The sequence below is a fragment of the Somniosus microcephalus genome, unplaced genomic scaffold (assembly GCF_052327205.1).
Source record: "Somniosus microcephalus isolate GS21.2 unplaced genomic scaffold, FLI_Smic_1.0 unresolved_chr8, whole genome shotgun sequence".
NCBI classification, from domain to species: Eukaryota; Metazoa; Chordata; class Chondrichthyes; order Squaliformes; family Somniosidae; genus Somniosus; species Somniosus microcephalus.
Genome location: NW_028225186.1, coordinates 33,627,388 through 33,640,059, shown reverse-complemented (window position 1 = coordinate 33,640,059; position 12,672 = coordinate 33,627,388). Strand labels below are relative to the sequence as shown.

At 44.9% G+C, this 12,672-nt stretch overlaps 2 non-coding genes across 2 annotated transcripts; both read left to right on the top strand.

Annotated features, from left to right (window-relative positions):
• The first annotated feature begins 1,636 nt into the window (after positions 1-1,636).
• trnag-gcc (transfer RNA glycine (anticodon GCC)) lies at positions 1,637-1,707 on the top strand. The gene has a single exon. It is a non-coding gene; the product is annotated as a tRNA-Gly (tRNA).
• Positions 1,708-3,769: 2,062 nt separating this feature from the next.
• trnag-gcc (transfer RNA glycine (anticodon GCC)) lies at positions 3,770-3,840 on the top strand. The gene has a single exon. It is a non-coding gene; the product is annotated as a tRNA-Gly (tRNA).
• The last annotated feature ends 8,832 nt before the right edge of the window (positions 3,841-12,672 follow it).

Below are 12,672 nucleotides of genomic sequence, written 5' to 3'. Positions count from 1 at the left end.
AGTTTCGTGCACCAGGACCCCCAGATCCCTTTGTACTACAGTACTTTCCAGTTTCTTGCCATTAAGATAATAACTTGCTCTGTGATTTTTCCTGCCAAAGTGCATAACCTCACACTTTCCAGTATTGTATTCCATCTGCCAAATCTCTGCCCACTTACTTAGCCTGTCTATGTCCCTTTGCAGGTTTTTTATGTCCTCCTCACTCACTACTTTCCGTCCCATCTTTGTATCATCTGCAAACTTTGATATGTTACACTCGGTCCCCTCCTCCAAATCGTTAATATAGATTGTAAAGAGTTGGGGACCCAGCACCGACCCCTGCGGAACACCACCAGTTACTGGTTGCCAATCTGAGAACGAACCATTTATCCCAACTCTCTGCTTTCTGTTAGAGAGCCAATCCTCCACCCACGCCAGAATATTACCCCCAATCCCGTGATTTTTTATCTTGAGCAATAATCTTTTGTGTGGCACCTTGTCAAATGCCTTTTGGAAGTCTAAATACACTACGTCCACTGGTTCCCCTTTATCCACCCTGTATGTTACTTCCTCAAAAAACTCAAGCAAATTTGTTAAACATGACTTCCCCTTCATGAAACCATGCTGAGTTTGCCCAATTAAATTATGTTTTTCCAAATGTCCCGTTACTGTCTCCTTAATAATGGACTCTAACATTTTACCAACCACAGATGTTAGGCTAACAGGTCTATAGTTTCCAGCCTTCTGCCTGCTACCCTTTTTAAATAAGGGTGTTACATTAGCAGTTTTCCAATCTGCCGGGACCTTTGCTGAGTCCAGTGAGTTTTGGAAAATTATTACCAATGCATCCACAATCCCTACCGCTACTTCCCTCAAGACCCTGGGATGCAAGCCATCAGGTCCAGGGGATTTATCCGCCTTGAGTCCCATTATTTTACCAAGTACCACTTCCTGAGTGATTTTAATTGTATTTAGTTCCTCCCCCCCTAGAGCCCCCTGTTTGTCCAGTGTTGGGATATTCTTCGTGTCCTCTACTGTAAAGACTGATACAAAATAATTGTTCAGTGTTTTTGCCATCTCCATGTTTCCCACCATTAATTTCCCGGTCTCATCCTCTAAGGGACCAACATTTTCTTTAGCCACCCTTTTTCTTTTTATATAACTATAGAAACTTTTACTATCTGTTTTTATATTTTTTGCTAATTTACTTTCATAATCTATCTTCCCTTTCTTATGGGGAATGGGCGACAAAGTTGCGTTGTGTCGAAGATCTCATCAGCCACGAACTTATTAAATGGCGGGCTCGAGGGGCCGAATGGCCCAATCCTGCTCCTATTTATTCTTTTGGGGAAGGTTAGTTTCTTAATTATGTAATTTTTGAGCAGCTCAACAACGTTGGAAGGAAACTCCCACGGGACGTAGAAAAGTGCAAAATCTTAGCTCTACCGAGAGCTCATGCACCTGAGAGGTTAACCCTGTGTTTCTCTGTCCACAGATCTTCCAGGACCTTCGAAGTGTTTCCAGCATTTAATCAACAATTCCAGATGCAGTATCTGCTGCATATTGCTTTTTATGTTAACGCAGTGTCCCCGCTTGTATTAACAAAAGTCAAAAATAAATTGTAGCTACCAGAAAATAGAATCGATTAAGTCGGCGTGCATTGGTGGTTCAGGGGTAGAATTCTCGCCTGCCACGCGGGAGACCCGGGTTCGATTCCCGGCCAATGCAGGCTAATTTTTTTAACAATTCATTTCATAGCAAACACATCACATGAGCATAAATAATTTATTAGCTGTACCTGTGCAAGTGGATCAAGGGTATGAATGTTCTGCTCCTGTTCCTGTGCAACAGCTTTGAGGGGCTGAATGGCATCCTGTTCCTGTGTAACAGGCTCGATTCTTACTCTGACAGACATTGCATTGCTCACTTCCTCGTTAGTCTCGTTGTGAGTATCCCCGCCTGTCACGCGGGAGACTGGGGTGAAATTCCCCGACGGGAAGGAATTTTAACATCCCCAATTTTAAACGTTTTGGCAGCACCTTAAAGCGCTCCTTGGAAAAGATCAACAGCGAAAGATTGAACCTAAAACAATTTTAAACGGTGAGGAACTGCATAAAAACCTCCTGCTTCAATTCTTCGTTAGCATAGTGTTCTCCTTCTGTTTGTCTTTTGTGCGGGGCACTGCGAAATGAGAGAGGACAGGGAAATGCAGATAACAGCGGGAGAAAGCACGTCTGATCTTTCAAGTGGACAGCACTGGCACGATTGGCCGAATGGCCTCACACTGTACTGCACGCCTCCATGAATCATATGGATATCTGAGACATACTCACACAAAGTGAGCACACATCTGTGTTCGTGCATATGTTTGAGTCTTTGTCTCAAGCAGTGCATTACTGTTTGCTCTGTATTCTCCTTTATATTTTGGTGCTGATTATTCAATATCCCGACGGCTTTTCTCTGACTGTGTATCTCTGAGAAAAGCACAGAAGCAAATAGATTTCAGGTGGACGCCTACACGCACTTGATGCTGTGGTTTCCTGAACATGTCCTTTGTGATCTCGCCTAAAAAATGTCATCTTGTACGAAAAGTTTGCCTGGCGTGAAAGTGACCTGAATTTCAAAGCAGCAAGGAGGAAAGACTGCCTTGTTCTGCTTGCTGGCAGGACCCTTCTCGCAGCTTCCCTGGTGGTCTAGTGGATAGGATTCGGCGCTTTCACTGCCGCGGCCCGGGTTCGATTCCCGGTCAGGGGAGCAGTGCGTTTTCTGGCTGTTTGTAATGCCAGCAATCAAAGCACCCGCGCGAAACAATGCTTGCACCTCATCAACCTTTCAATTCTCCACACCGCTGCTGTTGCCTCAACAGTCAGCAGCGCATCATTCGGTACCGAGGTGCAGCATTCGCTTCCTTGCCTCACAGTGTCAGAACAGTCACGGTTATTATCCGTCTTCCATGTATTATTTTGCCGACTGCATCTCCTTAACAAACTTAGCTGATCACAGCACGGCTATCAGTCAACTCATTGCCAGTGTGAAAAATGCCACATTAGCAACGTGTGCAAGACTCGAATGACAGAGTAACTGGGCCGTGATAACTTATCCTGATATTCATGAGGCCTTAACATTCGCTGCATAAGACAATTCTACCTCTGGTTACCATCCCTCCTGCCATTGGAAATCGTTTGTCTTTATTTCCTCTATCAAAACCCATTGTAATTTTGCAAGCCTCTATTAAATTTCCTCTTAGCCTCCTGAGGAAAGCAATCCCAGCTTCTCCACACTATCCCTCGGGCCACACTGTAAGACGTCAAACGGGTTCTGTATGTCTGATAGATATATATTTCAGCTACAGGGGAGTCAAAGGTTATGGGGAACGGGCGGCAAAGTTGCGTTATGTCGAAGATCTCATCAGCCACGACCTTATTAAATGGCGGGCTCGAGGGGCCGAATGGCCCAATCCTGCTCCTATTTATTCTTTTGGGGAAGGTTAGTTTCTTAATTATGTAATTTTTGAGCAGCTAAACAACGCTGGAAGGAAACTCCCACGGGACGTAGAAAAGTGCAAAATCTTAGCTCCACCGAGAGCTCATGCACCTGAGAGGTTAACCCTGTGTTTCTCTGTCCACAGATCTTCCAGGACCTTCGAAGTGTTTCCAGCATTTAATCAACAATTCCAGATGCAGTATCTGCTGCATATTGCTTTTTATGTTAACGCAGTGTCCCCGCTTGTATTAACAAAAGTCAAAAATAAATTGTAGCTACCAGAAAATAGAATCGATTAAGTCGGCGTGCATTGGTGGTTCAGGGGTAGAATTCTCGCCTGCCACGCGGGAGACCCGGGTTCGATTCCCGGCCAATGCAGGCTAAGTTTTTTAACAATTCATTTCATAGCAAACACGTCACATGAGCATAAATAATTTGTTAGCTGTACCTGTGCAAGTGGATCAAGGGTATGAATGTTCTGCTCCTGTTCCTGTGCAACAGCTTTGAGGGGCTGAATGGCATCCTGTTCCTGTGTAACAGGCTCGATTCTTACTCTGACACACATTACATTGCTCACTTCCTCGTTAGTCTCGTTGTGAGTATCCCCGCCTGTCACGCGGGAGACCGGGGTGAAATTCCCCGACGGGAAGGAAATTTAACATCCCCAATTTTAAACGTTTTGGCAGCACCTTAAAGCGCTCCTTGGAAAAGATCAACAGCGAAAGATTGAACCTAAAACAATTTTAAACGGTGAGGAACTGCATAAAAACCTCCTGCATCAATTCCTCGTTAGCATAGTGTTCTCCTTCTGTTTGTCTTTTATGCGGGGCACTGCGGAACGAGAGAAGACAGGGAAATGCAGATAACAGCGGGAGAAAGCACGTCTGATCTTTCAAGTGGACAGCACTGGCACGATTGGCCGAATGGCCTCACACTGTACTGCACGCCTCCATGAATCATATGGATATCTGAGACATACTCACACAAAGTGAGCACACATCTATGTTCGTGCATATGTTTGAGACTTTGTCTCAAGCAGTGCATTACTGTTTCCTCTGTATTGTCCTTGATATTTTGGTGCTGATTATTCAATATCCCGACGACTTTTCTCTGACTGTGTATCTCTGAGAAAAGCACAGAAGCAAATAGATTTCAGGTGGACGACTACACGCACTTGATGCTGTGGTTTCATGAACATGTCCTTTGTGATCTCGCCTAAAAAATGTCATCTTGTACGAAAAGGTTGCCTGGCGTGAAAGTGACCTGAATTTCAAAGCAGCAAGGAGGAAAGACTGCCTTGTTCTGCTTGCTGGCAGGACGCTTCTCGCAGCTTCCCTGGTGGTCTAGTGGATAGGATTCGGCGCTTTCACCGCCGCGGCCCGGGTTCGATTCCCGGTCAGGAAAGCAGTGCGTGTTCTGGCTATTTGAAATGCCAGCAATCAAAGCACCCGCGCGGAACAATGCTTGCACCTCATCAACCTTTCAATTTTCCACACTGCTGCTGTTGCCTCAACAGTCAGCAGCGCATCATTCGGTACCGCGGTGCAGCATTCGCTTCCTTGCCTTCAAAAAATGCCTGCTGTTTCAAAGTCAGCAGGAAATGACGTTTGGAACAAGACACTTTAAATGCCCACATTTCTGTGCACCTCACAGTGTCAGAACAGTCACGGTTATTATCCGCCTTCCATGTATTATTTTGCCGACTGCATCTCCCTAGCAAACTTAGCTGATCACTGCACGGCTATCAGTCAACACATTGCCAGTGTGAAAAATGCCACATTAGCTACGTGTGCAAGAATCGAATGACAGAGTACCTGGGCCGTGATAACTTATCCTGATATTCATGAGGCCTTAACATTCGCTGCATAAGACAATTCTACCTCTGGTTACCATCCCTTCTGCCATTGGAAAGCGTTTGTCTTTATTTCCTCTATCAAAAGCCATTGTAATTTTGCAAGCCTTTATTAAATTTCCTCTTAGCCTCCAGAGGAAAGCAATTCCAGCTTCTCCACACCATCAACATAACTGAAGTCGCTTGTCCCTCGGGCCACACTGTAAGACGTCAAACGAGTTCTGTATGTCGGGGAGTCAAGGGTTATGGGGAGCGGGTGGAAACGTTGCGTTGTGTCGAAGATCTCATCAGCCACGAACTTATTAAATGGCGGGGCTCGAGGGGCCGAATGGCCCAATCCTGCTCCTATTTATTCTTTTGGGGAAGGTTAGTTTCTTAATTATGTAATTTTTGAGCAGCTAAGCAACGTTGGAAGGAAACTCCCACGGCACCTAGACAAGTGCAAAATCTTAGCTCTGCCGTGAGCTCATGCACCTGAGAGGTTAACCCTGTGATTCTCTGTCCACAGATCTTCCAGGACCTTCGAAGTGTTTCCAGCATTTAGTCAACAATTCCAGATGCAGTATCTGCTGCATTTTGCTTTTTAAGTTAACGCAGTGTCCCCGCTTGTATTAACAAAAGTCAAAAATAAATTGTAGCTACCAGTAAAGGAAATTTGGTAACTCGGCGTGCATTGGTGGTTCAGGGGTAGAATTCTCGCCTGCCACGCGGGGGACCCGGGATCGATTCCCGGCCAATGCAGGTTAACATTTTAAACAATTCATTTCATAGCAAACACATCACTTGAGCATATATAATATATTAGCTGTATCTGTGCAACTGGATCAAGGGTATGAATGTTCTGCTCCTGTTCACTGTGCTAACAGCTGTCATGGGGCTGAATCTCATCCTGTTCCTGTGTAACAGGCTCGATTCTTACTCTGACAGACATTACGTTGCTTACTGTCTCGTTGTGAGTATCCCCGCCTGTCACGCGGGAGACCTGGGTGAAATTCCCCGACGGGGAGGAATTTTAACATCCCCAATTTTAAACCTTTGGGCAGCACCATAAAGCGCTCCTTGGAAAAGATCAAAAGCGAAAAATTGAACCTAAAATAATTTTAAACGGTGAGGGACTGTAGAAAAACCTCCTGCATCAATTCCTCGTTAGCATAGTGTTCTCCTTCTGTTTGTCTTTTGTGCGGGGCACTGCGGAACGAGAGAGGACAGGGAAATGCAGATAACAGCGGGAGAAAGCACGCCTGAGCTTTCAAGGGGACAGCACTGGCACGATTGGCCGAATGGCCTCACACTGTACTGCAATCCTCCATGAATCATATGGATATCTGAGACATACCCACACAAAGTGAGCACACATCTGTGTTCGTGTATGTGTTTGAGTCTATGTCTCAAGCAGTGCATTACTATTTCCTCTATTTTGTCCTTGATATTTTAGTCCTGATTATTCAATATCCCGAAGGGTTTTCTCTGACTGTGTGTCTCTGAGAAAAGCACAGAAGCAAATAGATTTCAGGTGAACGCCTCCCCGCACTTGATGCTGTGGTTTCGTGAACATGTCCTTTGTGATCTCGCCTAAAAAATGTCATCGTGTACGAAAAGTTTGCCTGGCATGAATGTGACCTGAATTTCAAAGCAGCAAGGAGGAAAGACTGCATTGTTCTGCTTGCTGGTAGCACGCTTCCTGTTCTAGTGGTTAGGATTCGGCGCTTAAACCGCCGCGGCATGGGTTCCATTTGCAGTCAGAGAACAGTGCATTTTTCGGCTGTTTGTAATAGCATCATTCAAAGCAGCCACGAGAAAAGTTGCGTGCACCTCTGAACCTTTCAACTTTCCACACCGCTGCTGTTGCCTCAACAATCAGCAGCGCATCATTCGGTACAGAGGTACAAAATGAGTGCGATTAGCAGAGAGTGCTGTGAAAGTTTGGGTAAATGACATAGTTCTTCAATGGTTATTTCTCTTTGAATCATTTGGAGTGGTGCAAATTGTTAGTGGCATTTGCCAGTAGTATCTTGATAAGATTACTTAAACAGTTTAAGTAAAGGGGAAAAGTTAAATATTTGAGATTCTGTTGATTTAAGAAGAGTAATGCAAGGTAACATAGATACATAGATACATAGAAGATAGGAGCAGGAGTAGGCCATTCGGCCCTTCGTGCCTGCTCCGCCATTCGATGAGATCATGGCTGATCCTTTAATTCAGTATCCCGTCCCCGCCTTCTCTCCGTAACCCTTAACCCCTTTTGCCCGTAGAAATATATCTAATTCCCTCTTAAATATATTTAATGAGCTGGCGTACACTGCCCTCTGTGGCAATGAGTTCCACAGGTTCACCACTCTCTGAGTGAAGAAATTCCCCCTCATCTCTGTCCTAAATGGTTTAGCCCTTATCCTTAAATTATGTCCTCTAGTTCTGTTCTCACCCGCCAAGGGAAACATTCCTTCTGCATCCAGTCTGTCTAGACCTGTCAGAATTTTATACACTTCTATGAGGTCCCCTCTCAATCTTCTAAACTCCAGTGTGTACATCCCTAAACTACATAGTCTCTCCTCATAGGTCATTCCCGCCATTCCTGGTATCAGCCTGGTGAATCGCCGCTGCACCCCCTCCATGGCAAGAACATCCTTCCTCAGATGAGGCGACCAAAACTGTACACAGTACTCGAGGTGTGGTCTCACCAGTGCCCTGTACAGCTGCAGCAAGGTATCCCTGTTCCTGTATTCTAACCCTTTTGCTATGAAGGCCAGCATACCGTTTGCCTTCTTGACCGCCTGTTGCACCTGCATGCTCGCCTTCAGTGACTGGTGTACAAGAACACCCAGGTCTCTCTGTACTTCCCCCTCTCCCAATCTATTGCCATTTAAATAATAATTTGCCCTCCCGTTCCTGCACCCAAGGTGGATAACTTCGCACTTGTCCACATTATAGTGCATCTGCCATTTATCCGCCCAATCGCCCAGTCTGTCCAAATCGCTCTGGAGCTTCCTGGTCTCTTCCTCTGAGCCCACCCCCCCTCCTAGTTTAGTGTCGTCTGCAAATTTGGAAATGCTGCATCCGACTCCCTGATCCAGGTCATTAATGTAAATTGTGAACAGCTGGGGGCCCAGGACAGATCCCTGTGGTACCCCACTTGTTACTGCCTGCCATTCAGAAAATGAGCCGTTTATTCCAACTCTCTGTTTTCTATCTGACAGCCAGTTCCCTATCCACGCCAAAACTTTCCCCTTTATCCCATGAGCCTCAATTTTCCATGCTAATCTTTTATGTGGGACCTTATCGAAGGCCTTTTGGAAGTCCAGGTACACCACATCTACTGGCTCTCCCCCATCTATTCTACCAGTTACTCCCTCAAAAAATTCCAATAGATTAGTCAAGCACGATTTACCCTTTGTAAATCCATGTTGACTCTGTCCTATCCTGTCCCCATTTGCTAAGTGCTCCGCTATTTCATCCTTAATGATGGACTCCAGCATTTTGCCCACAACTGATGTAAGGCTTACAGGTCTGTAATTACCTGCTTTTTCCCTACCCCCCTTTTTGAATAGTGGGGTAACGTTAGCTACCCTCCAATCCATCGGCACTGTTCCCGAGTCTAATGAATTCTGAAAAATCATCCTTAGTGCATCCGCTATCTCTAGGGCCACCTCCTTCAGTACCCTAGGATGCATGTTATCAGGCCCTGGGGATTTGTCCACCTTCAATCCCTTTAGCTTCCTTAACACCATATCCTTAGAGATATTGATTTGCGTCAGTTCCTCCTTTGCCAATGTCCCTATTTTTCCCGATATCCCAGGGAGGTTTTTTGTGTCTTCCTTCGTAAAGACTGACCCAAAGTATGCATTTAGTTGATCTGCCATTTCCTTATTTCCCATTATATATTCCCCCGTATCTGACTGCAATGGACCAACTTTGGTTTTCACCAGTCTTTTCCTTTTGATATATTTATAAAAGCTTTTGGCAGTAACAGTGCAGTCAGAGTTAATTGGCAGGCAGTAAAAACCAGTTCTCTAACCAATCAGCAGGGGTGATTCAATTGGTTACAAACAAACAGTATAAAAAGATCAGTGCGAGTAGCAGAGCGTGCTGTGAGAGTTTGGGTAAGTGAGAGAGTTAGGGTAATTGGGGTGTGAGGTGCTGTTTCTGTTTTGTTTCTGGCCTTGTTTTCCTGCCAGTCTCAGGATTAGCAGACATCGTGGAGGCGGAGCAGCGAGGCGAGGCCCAGTCGAGGCTGCCGGTAGCAACAGTGGGTGTTGAGTCGAGTCAGAGCAGCGAGGCGAAGCAGCCTAAAAAGGCTCCAAAGTCAACATACCAAGGGGACGTCAGAATTTAAAAGTGACATCACAGAAAAGCTGGTAGGTGATTGGCTGGTTCGTGAGTACTTTTCCTTCCCTTTGAAACCTTTATAAGTTGATAAGTTCAATTAAATAGAGGTGCGATATTCTTCATCTAGAATCGGGGCAGAGGGTATTTAAAAATAATATTAATAAATGTAATTAATTACATAGAATGGGCGAGCAGGTGATGTGTTACTGCTGCAATATGTGGGAGCTGGTGGACAGCATTGATGTTCACAGTGATCACATTTGCAGTAAGTGCTGGCTTCTCGAGGAACTCTGGCTCCGTGTTGATGAGCTGGAGACCGAGCTTCAAACACTGTGACACATCAGGGAGGGGGAGAGTTACCTGAACTCTCTGTTTCTGGAAGTAGTCACACCAATTCAGATGTAGTCCGTGGTCAGGGCAGGATGGTGTGACTATTATTGAGGCAGGGACGGGGAAGCAGGAGTTAGTGCTGGACGAGCCACAGTCCTTGCTCTTGTCCAACAGGTTCGAGGCTCTTACTCCCTGTGAGGACGGGAACGGGGACTGCAGGGATGATGAGCAACCTGGCCACAGCACCGTGGAACGAGGGGCCATTCAAGTTGGGGGAGTAAATAGAAATGTTGTAGTGGTAGGGGGTAGCATCATTCGGAGGATAGATAGGGTTCTTTGCAGCCGAGAGTGAGAGTCCCAAAGGCTGTGTTGCCTGCCCAGTGCCACGGTTAAGGACATCTCCTCTAGGCTGGAGAGAAACTTGGAGTGGGAGGGGGAGAATCCAGTTGTCGTGGTCCATGTTGGTACAAACGACATAAATAGGACAAGGAAAGAGGTTCTTCTGAGGGAGTATGAGCAGCTAGGTGCCAAATTAAAAAGCAGAACCAGAAGGGTAATAATCTCTGGATTACTACCTGAGCCACGAGCAAATTTGGCTTGGGTAAATAAAATCAGAGAGTTAAATGCGTGGCTACAAGACTGGTGTGGGAGAAATGGGTTTTGCTTCTTAGGACACTGGCACCAGTACTGGGACAGGAGAGAGCTTTTCCGTTGTGAAGGACTTCACTTGCCCAGTGCTGGGACTAGAATCCTGGCGAATCGAAAAACTAGGGCTGTAGAGAGGGCTTTAAAATAATTAGTGGGGGGAGGGAGGTTTCAAGAGAGTGAAAAATAAAAATGTCAACGGAGAAGGCAATAGAGCAAGGTAGCAGTGGGGGAATTAAAAACCAAGGTAGCAGTGGGGGAATTAAAAACCAGATCGTGTCAGGAAGGGACAGAATATATAAAAATAAAGGTAAAGTAGTAAAGGGGGTAAAAGCAGGAATTAATTGTCACAAAGCATATTTAAACGTTCTTTATCTGAATGCATGCAGCATTCGTAATAAAATAGACGAGTTGACGGTACAAATATTACACATGGGTATGTTCTGCTGGCCATTACGGAGACATGGCTGCAGGGTGACCAGGACTGGGAACTAAACATCCAGGGGCACTTGAGTATTAGGAAGGACAGACAGGAAGGAAAGGGAGGTTGGGTGGCTGTGTTAATAAAGATGGAATCACTGCAATAGTGAGAAATTATATTCGGTCAAATGTTCAGGATAGTGGAAAGGTTTGGGTGGAGATAAGGAATAATAAGGGGAAAAAGTCACTAGTGGGCGTAGTCTATAGGCCTCCTAATAGTGGGAACTCTATTGGTCGGAGTATAAATCAGGAAATAGTTTGGGCTTGTAATAAGGAAACAGCTATAATCATGGGAGATTTTAACTTTCATAATGATTGGACAATTGAAATTGGGCAGCGCACCCCTGAGGAAGATTTCATAGAGTGTATTAGGGACGGGTTCCTTGAGCAGTATGTTACTGAACCAACCAGGGGACAGGCAATCTTAGATCTGGTCTTGTGTAATGAGACAGGATTCATAAAAAATGTCCTAGTAAAGGATCCCCTTGGAATGACTGACCATAACATGGTTGAATTCCAAATTCAGTTGGAGGGTGAGACATTTGGAGCTCAAACCAACGTACTATGCTTAAGTAAAGGAGATTATGAAGGTATGAAAGCAGAGTTGACTAAAGTGGACTGGGCAGATAGATTAAGGTGTAAGACGGTACGTGAGCAGTGGTGTACATTCAAGGAGATATTACACAACTTTCAAGAAAAATATATTCCATTGAGGAAAAAGGGGCATAAAAGAAAAGACAGCCATCCATGGCTAAGGAAAGGAATAAAGGATAGTATCCGACTGTAAACAAGGGCATATAAAGTAGCCAAATCTCCTGGGAGGAGAGAAGATTGGGAAGCATTTAAAAGCCAGCAAAGAATAACTAAAAGATTAATTAAGAAAGGGAAGATAAATTATGAAAGTAAACTAGCAAATAATAGATTGCAAGTGTTTCTACAGTTATATAAAAAGAAAAAGTGTGGCTAAAGTGAATGTTGGCCCCTGAGAGGACAAGACCGGGAAATTACTGCTTGGGAACATGGAGATGGCAGAAACACTGATCAAATATTTTGTATCAATCGTTACAGTAGAGGAAACTAAAACTATCCCAACACTGGACAAACAGGGGGCTATAGGGGTGGAGGAGCTAAACACGATTAAAGTCACTAAGGAGATGGTACTCGGTAAGATAATGGGACTTAAGGCAGACAAATCCCCTGGACATGATGGTTTACATCCTCGGGTCTTTAGAGAAGCAGCGGTAGGGATTGCGGATGCATTGGAGGTAATATCCAAAACTCCCTGGATTCAGGAAAGGTCCCAGCAGATTGGAAAACTGCTAATGTAAAGCCCTTATTTAAAAGGGAGGTAGACATAAGGCTGGAAAGTATAGAGCAGTTAGCCTAACATCTGTGGTTGGTAAAATGTTGGAGTCCATTATTAAGGAAGCAGTAACAGGACATTTGGATAAGCATAATTTAATCGGACAGAGTCAGCATGGTTTCATGAAGGGGAAGTCATGTTTGTCAAATTTGCTTGAATTCTTTCAGGTGTAACAAACAGTGTGGATAAAGGGGAACCAGTGGTTGTGGTGTATTTG